Source organism: Salvia hispanica, chromosome 1, assembly GCF_029641045.1.
Source record: "Salvia hispanica isolate PSC_SH4W2 chromosome 1, Shi_PSC_v1, whole genome shotgun sequence".
In the NCBI taxonomy this organism is placed as follows: Eukaryota; Viridiplantae; Streptophyta; class Magnoliopsida; order Lamiales; family Lamiaceae; genus Salvia; species Salvia hispanica.
This window is the reverse complement of record NC_142692.1, coordinates 53,427,696-53,444,782: the sequence shown is the minus strand read 5'-3', so window position 1 is coordinate 53,444,782 and position 17,087 is coordinate 53,427,696.

Sequence of the window (17,087 nt, the reverse complement as noted above, 5' to 3'; positions counted from 1 at the left end):
CGACTACTTTGTCCAAGTCGATCTTGAATAAATTCTGCTGGATCACAATAGTTCGAATATGTGCTTCTTTCATCTTCCACTATCATATTGTGCAAGATTATGCAAGCAATCATTATTTTCCCCATAATATCACGATCCCAAATAAGACATGGACATTTGATAAAAGCAAAACGAGCTTGCAAAACACCAAAAGCTCGCTCAACATCTTTTCGCGTAGACTCTTGATGTGGAGCAAACAACTTGTGCCTCATCGTTTGTGGACCTGGTATAGATTTGACAAATGCCGCCCATTGAGGATATATGCCGTCAGTGAGATAATATCCCATATTTTTTTCATGGCCATTTACTATGTAATTGACCTTCGGTGCTCGACCTTCCAAAATATCATCAAAAACAGGAGATTGATCAAGCACATTAATATCATTTCTCGAACCTGGAGTTCCAAAAAAAGCATGCCATATCCACAAATCTTGAGATGCTACTGCTTCCAAGATGATTGTCGGATTCCCGCTTCTTCCGGCATATTGTCCAGCCCATGTAGTGGGACAATTCTTCCATTCTCAATGCATGCAGTCAATACTACCCAACATGCCTGGAAACCCACGTTGTTCTCCAATATGCAGAAGTCTTGCCAAGTCTTCTTCGTTGGGCTTTCGCAAGTACTCATCGCCGAAGTTAGAGATTACACCTTCAACGAACTTGATGAGAGATTTGCGAATGAGTTGTGCGCTCATTCTCAAATATTCGTCGTGCAAGTCGGCCGCCGCCCCGTAGCCCAACATCCTCATCGCTGCTGTACATTTCTGAATTGCAGACATACCAAGTCAACCGGTAGCATCACGCTTCTGCACAAAAAGTTGTCGGTGTCGACGAGCTTGTTCATTATTTTTTCGAACAAAGGTTTTCGCATGCGATACCTTGTTCGAAAAATATCTGGAGGATAGATTGGATCTTCAGCAAAGTACTGCTCGAAAATAGTATCATGACCCTCTTCGCGTTTCCTTTCAATGTATCTCCTTTTAGCTCTAGCCGTCTGGGTTGTAGGTTGTGAAGGCAAGGTTGTTGGCCAAATAGCTATATCCTCGATTAGTTGATCGAGTTGCTGATTTTGTTCAACAATTTTTTCTTCCCATTCATTGTCTTCAAGAAGATTGAAAGCTTCAAAATTAGAACTTGATGACATTTTTTAGGGAGAGTTGGCTCAATAATCGTAAGAGGATTTGTGTATAATTTTCTTAAAGCATATAAGTAAATATATAGAAGTAATTTGTTGAGCATAGGATTCCACTACTATCATTTGTGATCACATGGGATATCCTTGGATTCCACCACCACTTGTGATAGAAAATGACTTGTCATGTAGTCATACTTTGATTTTCGTGATCACATGGGTTGTCATTGGATTCCACCACCACTTGACAGAAAATGACTTGTCATATAGTCATACTTTGATTTTCGTGATCACATGGGTTATCATTGGATTCCACCACCACTTGTGATAGAAATGACTTGTCATGTAATCATACTTTGATTTTATTGATCACATGGGATGTCATTGGATTCCACCCCCACTTGTGATGTCATGTAGTCATACTTTGATTGAAGGCCTTATCACATAAACTGGAAGTTACATAAGCAACAGAAATTAAAGATTACATACTAAGCAACAGAAATTGAAGATTACACACTAAGCAACAGAAGTTGAAATTTGCATAATAAGAAACATACATTGAAAACAGATAAACTATGATCAATTCCCAAAAAGTATACGGATCGATTTGAGCATGGCCACTGGGGAGAAGGTCTCATCGTAATCGATGCCTTCCTTTTGGGTATACCCCTTAGCCACTAGTCTTGCCTTAAAGACTTTAACTCGTCCATCGGGTCCACGTTTACGTTTGTATATCCATTTACTCCCAATGGCAGTACAGCCTTCGGGTAGGACAGACAAATCGTAGACGTCTTTGTCTACCATTGATTGTAGTTCCGAATCCATTGCTTTCACCCATTCGCAATGATCGACATCTGCCTGCGCTTCTGCAAAGTTCCAGGGATCAAGTACATTGTTGTCCGAGGAGTGATCCATGCACTCACCCAAACCAATGTATCTATCGGGCTCATGAGAGACCCTCCCACTGCAGCGCGGCACTACAATATCTGGTGTATTAGTTGAAATTTCTGGAGTTGTTGTTACACTAGGTAATTGTTCTTGGTTAATGGAAGTTGTAACTTGAGTGAGCTCATCAAGAGCTATCTCACTGCTGGGCTTATGATTCATTACATAGTCTTCCTCTAAGAATGTGGCATGAGTGCTCACAATCACTTTCTGATCTCTGAGACTATAGAATTCATAAGCTTTCGTTCCTCTAGGGTATCCTATAAACACACAAACCTCCGTCCTAGATTCCAGCTTAGTTGGATCCTTTTCCAATACATGAGCCGGACACCCCCATACTCTGAGATGCTCTAGATTGGGCTTTCGCCCATTCCACAACTCATATGGGGTAGTAGGAACTGATTTAGAAGGTAAGTGGTCTAAGAGATAGGTTGCGGAAAGCAACGCATGCCCCCAAAACGAAGTAGGTAACCGTGCATAACTCATCATCGATCGGACCATGTTTAATAAGGTCTTATTCCTTCTTTCAGCTACGCCATTCTGCTGGGGTGTGCCCGGCGCAGTCGTTTGGGATTGTATTCCCGCCACTGATAAGTAGTCCAAAAACTCGGCACTTAGGTATTCGCCTCCGCGATCAGATCGCAGGCATTTGATAGTCTTACCATGACGCGTCTCTACTTTAGCCTTAAACTCTTTGAACTTGTCAAAAGTTTCAGACTTGTAGCGCATCAAATAGACATATCCAACTTTCGAGAAGTCATCTATAAAGGTGACGAAGTATCGATAGCCACCCCTTGCCTCGGTTGACATTGGTCCACACACATCAGTATGAATGAGCTCAAGTACTTCCTTGGCCCTATTTCCCTTTGACCTAAAAGGTCTCTTAGTCATCTTGCCTTCGAGACAGGATTCACACTTCGAAAATGGTTCCTTCTCAAGACCTTTGATGAGATCTTGATCAACCATCGCATGAATCCTTCTTTCGTTGGCATGACCAAGTCTAAGGTGCCATAAGTACGTGTCATTCATTGAACTTGAAGGTTCTTTTCTTTTCTTAGAAATTTTCGATGTATTATTGAGTTCTGATTTACGTTGATTAAATTGTGTAGAAGTGATTGTGTACAGATTGCTTTCCATGATACCACGACAGATATAAGAACCATCTTTCTTAATAACGCAATTGTCATTAAAAGAAATCGAATATCCATCAAAAGACAATTTGGAAACTGAAATTAAATTTCTTCTAAAAGAAGGTATCAACAAAACATTCTTCAAAATCAAAAATCTATCACTAGAAAAACGTAAATAAACGTCTCCCACTGCAACGGCCGCCACTTTCGTAGCGTCGCCCAGCTGGACTTCGATCTCACGATCATGTAGCCGTCTTGTCACCTGCATTAAGTCAGGATCAAAACATATATGATCAGTTGCTCCAGTATCAATAACCCAAGTATGAGTAGATGTCGAAGCCAAACATGACTCGACTACTAGAGCATGGTGCATACCTGTAGCCTTGCCTTTTTAGGACAGTCTGGCTTCCAATGACCTTTCTCTCCACATTTGAAGCACTTTCCAGTTTGCTTCTTGTCACCCCGCTGTTTCTTCTTTCCCTTAGCATTCTTAGCTGCCACTGGGTTCGGTGCCTTTTTCTTTCCTTTTCTAGGCTTAGAGCCAGAGGAATTAGGCACCAAACTCAACATGGCCACCTTAGCTTGAACCATAAGGTCCTCCGCCGACTGAAGTTCAGTCAGCAGCTCTGCCAAAGTGTAATTCCGCTTGTTCATCTCGAAGTTGAGCTTGAACTGCTGGAAGCTAGGGGGAAGACTCTGAAGGATTATAGTAACCTGGGACTCGGGATCTATTGTCCCTCCCAACACCTCAATCTGGTTGAGGTGACTCATCATCTCGAGGACGTGTTGCCTCACTGACGAGCCTTCCTTCATAGACTTCGTCATGATACTCCGAAAGGCTTGAGACTTAGCCGTTCGATTCTGAGTACCAAAAAGATTTGCGAGATTTGTCATGATCTCGGCGGCAGTTTCCATGGCTGAATGTTGATGCTTGAGTACTGATGACATAGAAGCCAACATATAGCACTTAGCCATCTCATTCGCCTTATGCCACCGTCTATGCGCATCTCGCAATGCTTGCGCAGCATTAGCTGCCGGCACAGCTGGGCGTGGAGTAGTGAGCACGAACTTGTACTCTTCGGCTGTGAGAACGATATCCAAGTTTTGTTTCCATTCGATGTAATTTTGGCCTTCGAGTTTGTTTTCTTTGAGAATGGCAGAAAGAGGATTAAAAGACATCTTGACGGATTTTATTGCACTGCAAACAGAAGATTTTACTATTTGTCATAAACTTATGTAAGGAAATTGAGTAGATTAACCATAGAACTTTTCAAAATCTTACAACAGCAAAATTAATAAATTGTATCCTCCTTTGGAGGTTAATACGCATCAAAAACTTTACAATTTTACTGGTCACAACACCGACGCATCAATATCTTCCTCCTTTGGAGGTCAACACGCCTAATGTTGCCTAAGCACGACCATCAGATTTAGCATTACAGAATTTTATTTCTACAATACTCCCATAACAATGTTCATGTGCTGATAACAAAATCAAGCTATCTCATAAATTCTGATTGAACCCTGAAACTTGCAGTTCCTTAGGATTATTGTCCCCACTTTGCAGATGGCAATAATATTGGGAACCACTTTCTAGTTCATTCTATTTATTATGTGAGAAGTCCGCCCTTATGAACTTACCGTTTTCGTAGGATTATTGTCCCTACTTTGTAGGTGGCGATAATATTAGAAAATCAGCTTCACAAAGTTTGGCAGTCCAACCGATGGAGACCATATATAAACCTTAAGTTCATAATTATCGCTTAGACATTTTAGTTATGGTTTTTCATTAATTATCCTTTAGCCTTAAGGCAGATTAAGACTAATTAAATTCTGTTGGTATTTAATTGACTGGATAATTAAATCTTTTATAATCTTTAAAGTCTTAGTTTTAGGAATTATAAATCTAGAAATTAATTCTTATTCATGTCATACTATAAGATATATCTAAAATAAAATACATTATTTATAATCTTAATTAGACATGAAAAATTAAATTCATATAATATCCAAGTTCAAGATTTAGGAAGAATATTAAATTATATTATTTAATGTAATCTTATATATCTATCTTATTATAGATTCTAGATATATTATATTTAGGAAACTATTAAATTATTCTCATCTATATCATCTAGGATATAAAATATTCATAGATATAGAAAATAATCCAAATATTCCTAAAATCTAGGGAAATCTTCCCAAAATATTTTATTTCATTAAATAATATTATTTTTAATGATTTCTATTAATTAAGGAATTAAATAATCATCAAAATAATCTTTCGTAAATATCTTGCGATTCGAGGTTGGCACGAATCTACACGACGAAGATTTGAAGACATCCTCCGGAGACGCTCGCCGGGGCGACGAATTCGCCGCCCGACCGTCGCCGGTAGGCCGCGCCCGAAGGCGCGCGCTTCCTCCTCACTCCTTCCCGGCGTATGACCGCCGCGATATCCCTCCGTCGCACGTCAGCCAGAAACGCGGCCGAAGCCGCGCCTTTTCAGGCGATCTCCCACTGCCCCGGCGACTCACGCGAGAACCAGCAGCTGCCTCGAGAGGCATGGCTGCTCTCGGTCCGGCGATGTCAGGGCTAGGCGACTAGGGTTAGGGTTAGGGTTTGCTATTTTCGGTGACCTCTCGGCACCTCGGCAGCTCTCGGACGAGCCGCCGCACCTGGTCTCCTCCGCGCGACTTGCAGCAGACTCCGGCTCGGGGTCGCGGTCTCGACCGGCGGCGCGCACGAGCCCATGCTCGTCGCCGCGTCGCCGCGAGATCATCGCCCCTCGGCTCCCACTTTTACGTCGGCGATAGTCGAGCTTTGATCGGGGCCGGCTAGGGTTTGGCGGGTTCGGCCGGTAGCGCGCGCGAATCCAATCTCGCCGGCGCGTCGCCCCTTGCCCGTGACCCTCGGCTCCCACTCAATTCGACAACCCTACTCCGATCGCATGTAGTGCGATTCATCCCGGCGTAAACGCCGACGAATCGCACATCTCGTGCGTTCTAATAATTCAAGTTCTATGATTCGAATGTTCTTGAGTTCAACATGCATAAACAAAAATAACAAAAACACAAGAACATGCTTCGTAATCAAATAAGACATGCATACATGAATTTCGCGAAATTTAAATCCAAATAATCAGAGCCAAAGACTGGCTCTGATACCAATTGAAGGTGCTGGCAGCGGAAGCGTGCGAGAATAAATCAATCACATAATAATCAGATCTATTTAGCAGATTATTTAGACAAAAGCTATTCGCGTAATTATCACATGTATCATGCTCATAACTTGAATCAATCATGCTTTAAGAATATTGAAACCTAAAACATGTTTTTCTACGGAGCAGAAAAATACCTAATTAATTCTCCAAAGAATTGAAGATGGCTAGCTTCTTCTCCACGTGATGCTTTGAGTACTAAACCACAAATCTTCTCTCTGGTTCCCGAACTGTATCCCAATATCAGTGTGGGCTGATCTTACTAGAATACTAGGACTTAAATAAAGAAGACAGAAGAAATCCTTTTCGGAATAGGAGAGGAATTCGAAAATCTCCTCAACTGGAGAAGGGATTTTCGAAAATTACAATGATGAGAAAATTGTTGTTTTCTGTCCCCTTTATTCTCCTATTTATATTAAGTTCCTTTTGGGCCCAGACAGGGATCTATGGAAGGTTTTGGATATGGGCTCATCCAATTTACTTTTTACTAATTAAATTGAACCCACAATTTAATATAAGTTATAATTGGAATATTACGAGCAGCCACTACAGAAGTAATATTGAACTCTCCCCATCCAAATCCGAAATTACAAGTAATCCGGGTTTCCGTTTAACTTTCATTTCCCGTGCTTAAGATTAAAATGTCCATTAATTAATTAATGTCTGCTATTGACTTAATTAATTAACTTCTTATTAATTCCAAGAGTGGACTTAGCATGAAACGCTTATTTATTATTCATAGAGTAATCACACTCCAACTAGCTAGGTTCCGAATAATAAAACCTCGTTTCGCGCTCCTCTTGAGGACATTATCAAGCGAGACTCAGCTCGCGCACGATTCAATATAATAGCAATCCTAGCACCGCTAGATATCGATCACCACTGCCCAATATATCAGGATAATTGGGTTACAAAAACCCGCACCATTTGATAAGTCAAAGCAGTGCATAATCAATACCGTATGCTCAATGCTAACCTACATTGATTAAGAAATAAATATTTATCAAGACCTCGCCTTTCAGTAGATAGCCTAAGGCAAGTCTTGCTGTTAGATCCCTTCAGTGCTATACCACACCAATGTCATCTTATTTCAGTAAGGCTTAGAAATATGCGGACTGACATTGCAACCTTTCTCGATGGGTAGTCAAATTCCATCTAGGTTGTGAAATTCATCTTTTTCTTTGTTTAGAACTGACCGTGTTACCTTAAAGTGGACGACGCCCACAACCGGTCTACTAAAACAAAGACTTAGACTTTGTTAAGTTAACTTATATATTTAAACATGCATTAACATCCATTAAATGTAAAACATAACAACATTATGACAAAAATAATCTGTTTTATTTATTGGAAAATAAAATAAGAGTTTTACAGTATTCAATCACTCGAAACGTGATTTCTAGTATACAAACTCTAACACCAATCCACTTTGTGACATTTGTGTTGAGTTGTTTGTAGCGTTGTCTCAATGACTCTAAACTTCTTTGTTGGCACATTGAAAGTACGTTGTGTGTGTTCACGGTGCGCACAGAAGGAAATAAACAGGTTCCCTTGGTCCAGCAAATCCACTAGATCACGCGGTCTAGGAACTCGTTGGTCGTAGGAAATCCTGGTCGTCGGACACACAGAGTACTTCTTTCAAAAACCCTCAACCACTTTACTAAACCTAGTATAGGGAAGTAGGGATCGATCCCACAGAGAAGGATGTGTAATAATCATGTTCAAGGATTTGGACTTGTTTTTGGTGTTGGCTGCTGCCACGCATTTTTCTTGGGTTGAGGAAACAAATTAAACTTGACTTGGGAATCTTAAAACTCCTATGCTAATAGCTATACTTAGGCGAAATAACAAGAGAACGTTGCAAGAAAATTAACTGCTCAATCACCATATCTAAGAAAACTACTCTAATTACGTAGACCTAGGAAACAAAATGACTGTGGGGACCATGACTGAAAAAGCAGGGTACGGACGAAAAGCTGGCAGAATAACTAACTCGGGTTCTAACTAACAGCGACATCATCTTGTTCAACCAAATTGCGTAAAAAAAACTCATAAGAAAAACAACATGAACGAAATCAGAGCAGAGCAAACTAAATCTAAATCAAATTGATGCATAACAATGAAGAACTGAACGGATCTACAGATGCTAGACGAAGTAAAACAGGAAACAAGCAGAAAACTCAAATCTATCTAACAACTTCCTTTTCTCACTTCGGATCCAACCTCAGACGCTAAATCCACTCCGGATCCAAGCGTCCGACACAAACTCCTCCCAACAGAAACACTTCATCACTTCAGATTTAAACAACAACCTCCAATCAGTCAATAAACACAGATCTATCACCAAATTCCCAGATCGAGGACCACAACATCAAAATAAAACAGAGATCGACATAATACTTGTTAAAATAAACTCTCAGCAGCAAGATCTACGTAAATCAACTCAAAATATCACAACTAAACGCAAACCAACAGAAGCGAAAAGATAACAAGTAACATTAACAGCCAAATCGACTCCCGAAAGTGAAGTTCGACCGCAAAAATACAAAACAACTGAAATTAAAAGAGATTGTATCTTCGTCCACACGCGGACGGTGTTGCAACTGAGACTTTCTAAAGAAATGAACCCTTCGTAACCCCGAACTACCCCAGATCTCCCATTCCCAAGTGTGTGTTATGTGTGTGAGCTAAAAGAGAGTGAAAAAGTGATATCGTTGTGCGTTGCATGCTCTTCTATTTATAGGCGTTGGAGCGGGGCCCAGCGAGGCATAGATAGACTTTGTTGCCCTCAGCTACTGACTTCCTCCGTCACGCCTTCTTTCCTTTGAATTCTGCTCACTTCACTTCATTCCTTTGCTAGACCCTTTCCTTCAGCATTTCCTCGATCTAGCGATTTTTTTCACACACCTGGCTTAGGAAACGTGTTAGACCCAGAAAATTATAACGCTTTTCACCATATATCCGATGCATGAAATTAGCCTTATCACCCATTCCTAGATTTTCTTTTCTTGCTTCCTCATATTGATCAAGAACCTTTTGCCATAGATGGGCATTAGTTTGGTTGGTGCCAACAACTGCATCCCTGCTCACGAAACAATAAGCAGACATTAATGACATGTCTTCTTGCTCACTCCAATCATGTGGAGTGTTTGAAGCACTCGAGTTGGTTGGTGATATGACTTGGCTTGAATGTTGGTTTTGAAATGAATTTTGAAATTGATCAGAATTTGGAAAATCATCAAAACTAGGGAAATAATCTTAAGAAGGATTAAAATTTTGGGAAGGGTTGTAGTTTTGGGAAGGATAGAAATTTGGGGAATCGGAGAATATATTATTCTCATCATCCTCCATAGTTAGCAACAAAGTAAACTAAAAAATATGAAATTTTATCAAACAAGAAGGATTATAGGAAGAGGAAAGAGATATTTTTTTTTGTATGCAAACTATAGCAAATGTGGTCCTATTTATAGAGGAAGAAAAATTATGAATTTTGATATAATTTTTATAATTTTATAATATTTTATATTAAAGATATATTAATTTAAAAGTATATATATCAATCAATGAGATTGTGCCATTTGGCACAATCTCATTGGATGATGGAATGGAGACCGCCTGGTTGGTGTTTGTGTGGAGAGAGACCGCGGTCTACTTGGGATTGAGGCAATTTAATTCATTTTTTTTTTTAAACGTGGGGTGAGGTGGCGGTCGACCCACCCCACCGATAAACATAGTCTTAATTCAAATTTGTGTTGGACTAAACTACCGAGTCAACCTCTGTTACTTTCAGGTTGACCGAGTCAACTCGACTTTAGATTTGATCTGACAGCCAGTCCCCTTACATGTCCCGTGACCAAAATAGTGACAAGGAGAAGGATGAAAACGTCTTACGAGTGCTCCCTCCGTCCATTATTAGGAATTTTAATTCTTTGTGGTACGAGTTTTAAGAAAAATAGATAGAAAAAGATAAAAAGTTAGTGAAAAATGAGTCTTATTTGTATATGTTGGTGTTAAATAAAATGTGAGTAGAATATATTTATTCAATGTGAGACTATATTACTATTTATAATTAAACTGAATTCGGACTCCTATTCGCGGGTGGTGAGAGTATATATTAATAAAACAAATAAAATAATCCAAATGTAACTTTCACTAAAATAAAATTTAATGGGTCTATTAAACTAGCAAACAAACCTATTGACCTTAGTTTGCAAAAAATCAAAAGGAATTTTGATAAATTTTCAAAGATAGAGATGGGTGTTCAATATTTGAGACTTGGTAATATTCAAAATGAGTCCAAAATTGCATTCTCACATACTAGAGGCTAAAAACAACCCAAAAAAGATGAAAATGCATTCATAAATGGTTTTTACTCGTTAGCGAGTCGCTGGTTTCAAACCTATCGACTCAATCGGACTATTTAGGAGCCATGTCTGAGCCAGCGGGTCACTGGGTGCGCACCGCTGGTTTGGCACTGCTCTGTGCAGTCTCTATAAAACGGCCATATCTCTCTCACTTGGACTCCAATTGGGATGTGCAGTGGCGGAGGCAGGTGGGGTCGGCCGACCCCACCGTCGACCCGGAGAACCGCCGGAAAATGCCTTCCTTCAGCTGCCGACCACACGACGTTAGAGCTTCTGCCCCATCCCCATCTACTTTCACAACAGACGAAACTTTGGAAGAGAAAAGAAATGGGAGAGAGTCGCACGACGGCAGCGGACGCTGTCGAAGGAGATGACTGTGTTTTCTTTTCGCACTAGGAGGGACTATGCTTTACATAAAGATAAGGAAGAGGAGCCGGGAAGAGGCGTGTCCAACTAGATCATACTTAATTCTTGGAAATAGGAGCAGAATATAAATTTACCCTCTACTTTGACCTATTGAATTACCCATTCTCAAGCTAAATCAAAATAATTTAAAATTTTAATTTATCTCTAATTATTTTAAATGTTTATCTATTAAAAAGGTTTAGTCATAATTTATTATAATCTTAGTAATTTAAAAAACTAGCTTAGTTTTTAAAAAAAGGTTAAATCTTGTTATTATATACTAAATTCTCAATTTTTCTTAAACTAAACGTTACATAATATTTTTCCCATCTAATGAACAAAAATGCCCATATGATCTTTTAAATGATTTAGTCTTGCATAATTATTTTTTCAAGGAAACCTATATTTGACATAGTCTTGTAATTAGTGAAAATTAATGGACAAAATTAGAAAAACAAATGAAATATTAAGGATGACTGGTTGAATTATATTTTGATAGTATACAGTGAGAGAAATTTACTTCCTCTGTCTCTAGGAGATAACCCCTTCTTTGGACGATATAAAATTTTATGATCTTATTTTATGGAGTATGTTAAGTAGAGAAAGTAAAGTATGAGAGAAGCAATAAAGTAGAGATGTTTCTAATTTTAGTATGAGTCATCTTGATTGACTCGAGTAAAAAAGGAAAGTGTGTCATCTTTGATGAGACCGGTGGAGTATTATATTATTTCAAATAAAAAAATTTGAGTCGTTTTCATCGCGCGCAACAAAAGATTGTAGTAAATTCCTTATCTCGTCCGGCCCCACGTTGATCAGTTCCTGGATCCGCCATTGGGGACGTGAAAGATACTCACCCGAAGTTTTTCAAAAATGAAGACAATGGTAGTCTTCGTAAAGAATTTGGACATCATCTTAATAGACAGATTACTTTGAATCAGTTTCTAGCTTGACTTCTTGTTATGTTTTCACTTTCTTATTGGACCTCCATCAACCTTTGACCCTTGATGATATTGTATTATAAAATGTTGAACATCTAGATTCGCATTAAAATTTCTGTTAAAATTTGACATGTGAATTCTAAGTGATTTCTTTAAGTATTGTTTTCTTTCTTATGAGGTTCTATTAGATGTTTATTTGTTCTGTATTAGAGGTTCGATTTCAAACATATTCTAGTCTATAATATATAAATATATAAAGTCACTGCATTTTCCCGCCCATGTTGATGATATTTTTCACCAAATCATGTTATAATATAAAGAACCAAGTGAAGCCAATATTATTCAGCTTTAGCCAAGCTTTGTGGTAATAAATCTGTGATTGACAAGCCTCAAAAGTTTGACTGACGGCTGAAAAGCCTGTGGAATGATGGAAATGTAAAGCTACTAAAAAGCTGATTTTAATCTTGGCTAATTAAAAGACAGATTTTAATCTTGGCTAATTAAATGAAATCGAACGTGCATAGCACGTTCCCTATACTATATGTATGTCTATACTTTTTAATTAAATACATAAATAAATTACTTTTTTTCTTAAATAAATCAATTTTTGGTTGTACAAGATTTGGTTGCATAGACTTATTGTAATTAAAATGGCCATCTTTAAACAATAAATCTATGTGACCAAATTTTGTACAACCAAATTCTTATTTATTTGACAAAAAAATAAGTTTATTTATGAATTTAATTAAAATATTAGATACATATATAGTACATGGAAAGTGCATAATATTGTGGTTATATATTTATGATTTTTTATAATTTTTTTATTTTTTTAGAATTATATATGTCACTAGTGCCTACTTTAATTCAAATTTTAAAAATAATAGAAAGAAAATTCAAATATAAATATAAAAAATGAGATTAAAGGCTAATAAGTCTTTTTAACTTATCCACTTACTATATTTATAATTTTAATATATAACTAATACATCAAATTATTAATATAACTTTATTTTGGTCGTACAAAATTTGATTGTTTATCATTGCTCATCTCTGAAACCAACAAAGCTTCGTGGTAATAAATCTGTGATTGACAAGCCTCAAAAGTTTGACTGACGGCTGAAAAGCCTGTGGAATGATGGAAATGTAAAGCTAGTAAAAAACTGATTTTAATCTTGGTTAATTAAAATGGCCATCTTTAAAACCAACAGTCAATCAATAGCATTTGATTACTAAAGTTTATTTTATCAAACAATCCCCTCTGGGATAGGTTACGCCAACTTGCAATTTGTTTTAGGTTGCAGAATTTCCGTCATCTTGAGAGAGGGTTTTTAGTTCTTTTTATTTTTATTTTGGGGTTATTCTAATTGATTAAAGTTGTCAAGCTTGATTGCAATTGTTGCCAACATATTTACCCAAGAAGTATTTGTGGAAATCAATCTTATCATATTTTTTTATAGTACTTCCTTTTCATTAAAAGTTGATTAGGACAATTTTTTTTAAGGCATGAAATTTTAAAAATTGTATATTAAATGTTAAAAAAGAAAGAGTAAAAGAATGAGAAAGGAAAATAGAGTAAAGTACTCCTATAAAAGAAGATAAAATATTTGCCACAAAAGAATAGACTAAACTATCTTGAGACAACTCAAAATGAAATACGATTCGACTATCTTGGAGTGGAGAGAGTATAATTTATAAAGTTTATTGAAATTAAAGCCGAGTAAAATATGAGATTGTCCAATAAATATCCTCTAAATTAATTTTTTCCTATATATCAATATGCAAAGGATGTAAACATAAATACATTCTTAAATTAAGCTAAAAAAACGAATAGAAAATATACACACAAATATTAATGGACATTCTATCTCAAATCAATATAGCTTTGAAAAGATGTGAGAAAATTATTATATTCTTAAATGAGTATAGAAAAATAGAAAATATTAGGAAATACAAAAATTATTACTCCAAATTTCACAACCAAATTCCCTACCGTCAAATCCCCATTCAATTTTAACTATTTCCTCCTATTTCCATTCATTCATTAAATGTCTAATATTTGCAAGTTTTAAGAAATTGTTTAACTTATAAAGGAAACTAAGTAAAAAAAATAGTGGAATATGAAACCCATGTTTATATGCTTCCTCCATTCCAGTTAAGTTGAGTCAAAACTTCTCGGCACGGAGATTAAGAAATTGTGTTGAAAAAAGAATAAAGTAGGAAAAAATTAAGGGAGAGGGAGTTTTATAATAGTTGTTAGTAGAATGAGTCAGTGGAATATAAAGTTCACTTATTAGAAGTAGTGAAAAAATTTAAGATATTTATTTGAGACGGTCTAAATAAAAAAATATCTGGCATTTAATCAAAACCGAAGTGGGTATGTTTTTAATTTTTATTTTAGAAATCCCCCATCCCAAACTCAACTCCAATTTGACAATTTTTATACAGCTTTATATACCAATTTCAGTGGCAAAATTTTAGTTGGCTCCAATATGAGTATGCACTATATTTGTGTTAATAAAAAAAAAAGTTACTAATTTAGTTGAATCAATCTTATCCTGTTCAAAAGTAGCTGCAGGCAAAACAGAGGAATACATAAATTTAGGTAATGCTTCTCTCTGTAATTTTTATATTTCTCTACTTTTCATGTATGGTTAGAATTCATCTTTATTCATAAATATTTCTTTTTTGTTTGGTATACATATATTCACTTTACTATAAATCAAACTTTTTTTATTGATTTCTTTTGCAGAAAGTGGAGGTGGAGGAGGAAGAGGAGGTTCCAGATTCTGGCAATCTACAGAGACAAGCAAATAAAATCATGAAGACATTCAAGAGATGAAGAGAACGAAACAATAGACAAATCGAGAAGCTGATATTGAAATTCTAAAATTAAAAGTGAATCGACAAATCAACATGCAATAATGTTGTTGTAATGGATCAATTTCATTTTTGCCGTGGTTAAGGTCATCTCCAATCATTTATACCATATTTAAAATTTACATCATTTTTAGATATTTGTCTCATAAAAATTTTGTAGTAACTCTATATTTGGTGTTAATCCATTGAAAAGTCCAAAAATGGGTTTGAATTTAGTGCATGATTGGAGAAATTGTCTACATCAAAAATGAGTTTTGGTGTATGATTGGAGATGGTCTAATTACTCTATAGCCTTTTATGTACAATTGTTATATTTGTATAAATATATTGTTAAAATATCAAGAAACTATCTATATTAAAGAAAAATAAAGCTCATTGGTTATGGATCTACATTTTGTTTATCATTATGTGTCAATAAGAAAAAAAATTGCGAATACAAAGTAAAAATTAAATCGTTTTTGTATGCCATATACATATTACTCACAAATTGTGATATTTTTTTTTATATTTTAAAATTTATCTACGTATTTATATTTTCATAATTTCAATTAAATCATTTAAACAAAATATATTACTCATAAATTCATTTTCAGATTAGATAAATTACAACTGGTCAACATATCATCATATTATAAAAGGAAAAACAATATTCTATAAATTAGTACTCCGTATTAAACAATTATTTGAAGTCCGTGCCACACCAAATGTGACTTCTATTGTGAGACGAAGAGAGTACTATGTACTCCATCCGTTCTAATTAACACATTTGCTAAAATGAAAATATCAAATGTCATTACTTCCATTTTATATTCTCCCTTTATTTTTTTTTTCTCAACTCATAAAATAAAAATATAGTACGTAAAAAATTTCGTGGCGAATAGACTATGCTCCATTTAAGGTTCGGTGGAATAATTACATATTTTTTAAAGTGTACATAATGATATTAGTTCCTTTTTTTTAATTATTTAGAATTCGTAGTATTTATATTAAGTGAATATTATATGGCCTGTGCATAGCACGGGTGATGATACTAGTATCATATCAAAGGGGAAACTAAATTTGAGGAATTAGGAAATGACTCAGATTTTGATGCTGCATCGAACTCAATGATGGATGCTTCTAGGCGGGAATGGATCCCCTGCTGTGCTCCCACCACAGTAGGGTGTGTTGTGCACTCACAACATAATATTAAAATGTAATATACTTAGTATTTTAATATTTGATTTTATAAATATAATAATGAGCTGTGAGTGCACAGCACACCCTGCTGTGGTGGGAGCACAGCAGGGGATCCATTCCCCTTCTAGGCCATAGGCATATTTGAGGCCTAGCTAGTGCTAGCTGAAATTCTCTTTTTATATACCACTTCCATTAAAAGTGAATCGTATTCCTTCGTAGATTATCCTATTAAAAATAAAATATTTCCTAAAATATAAATAAAATCATCTCTATTTTTTCTTTTCTCTTACTTTATTCTCTTTATTAACTAACAATACAACCCTACATAAAATCTCGCGCCAAAAAATAAATATTTCATATTTAATGGGACGAATAGAGTAAAGATTCTTAGAGCATTCACAACCGTGCTCTTATTTAAGGCATACCACCCCCAACCATGATATTCTCCAAGTGCATGTTCTTCACTATTTATGGGTCTCACTATTCTATTATTCAATTTAAAAACTATATTTACTAAAAACATTTCATTAATAATAAAATTTAATTAAAAAATCTGAAAGTGACATCGCAAATTCCTAAATGATTAAAAATTGTTAATTTAAATCCTAAAAATTTAAGAGTACATAATTTAAATCCTAAAAATTGAAAATCACATTAAAAAGTACATACTTGCAAATCATTGTAAAATACATAAAAATTACTCTTTCGGCGGCAATGGTGAGGAGTGCAATTGTTTGTTGATGTGTCGCTCATTCTGACAGCGACATACAGGAAGTGTCGGAAGTTGTAGCGACGTGCAACATTCCAAATAAAATAGTAGTAGAAGAATCAGGGGTCGTTTGGTTTGGCTCGTCT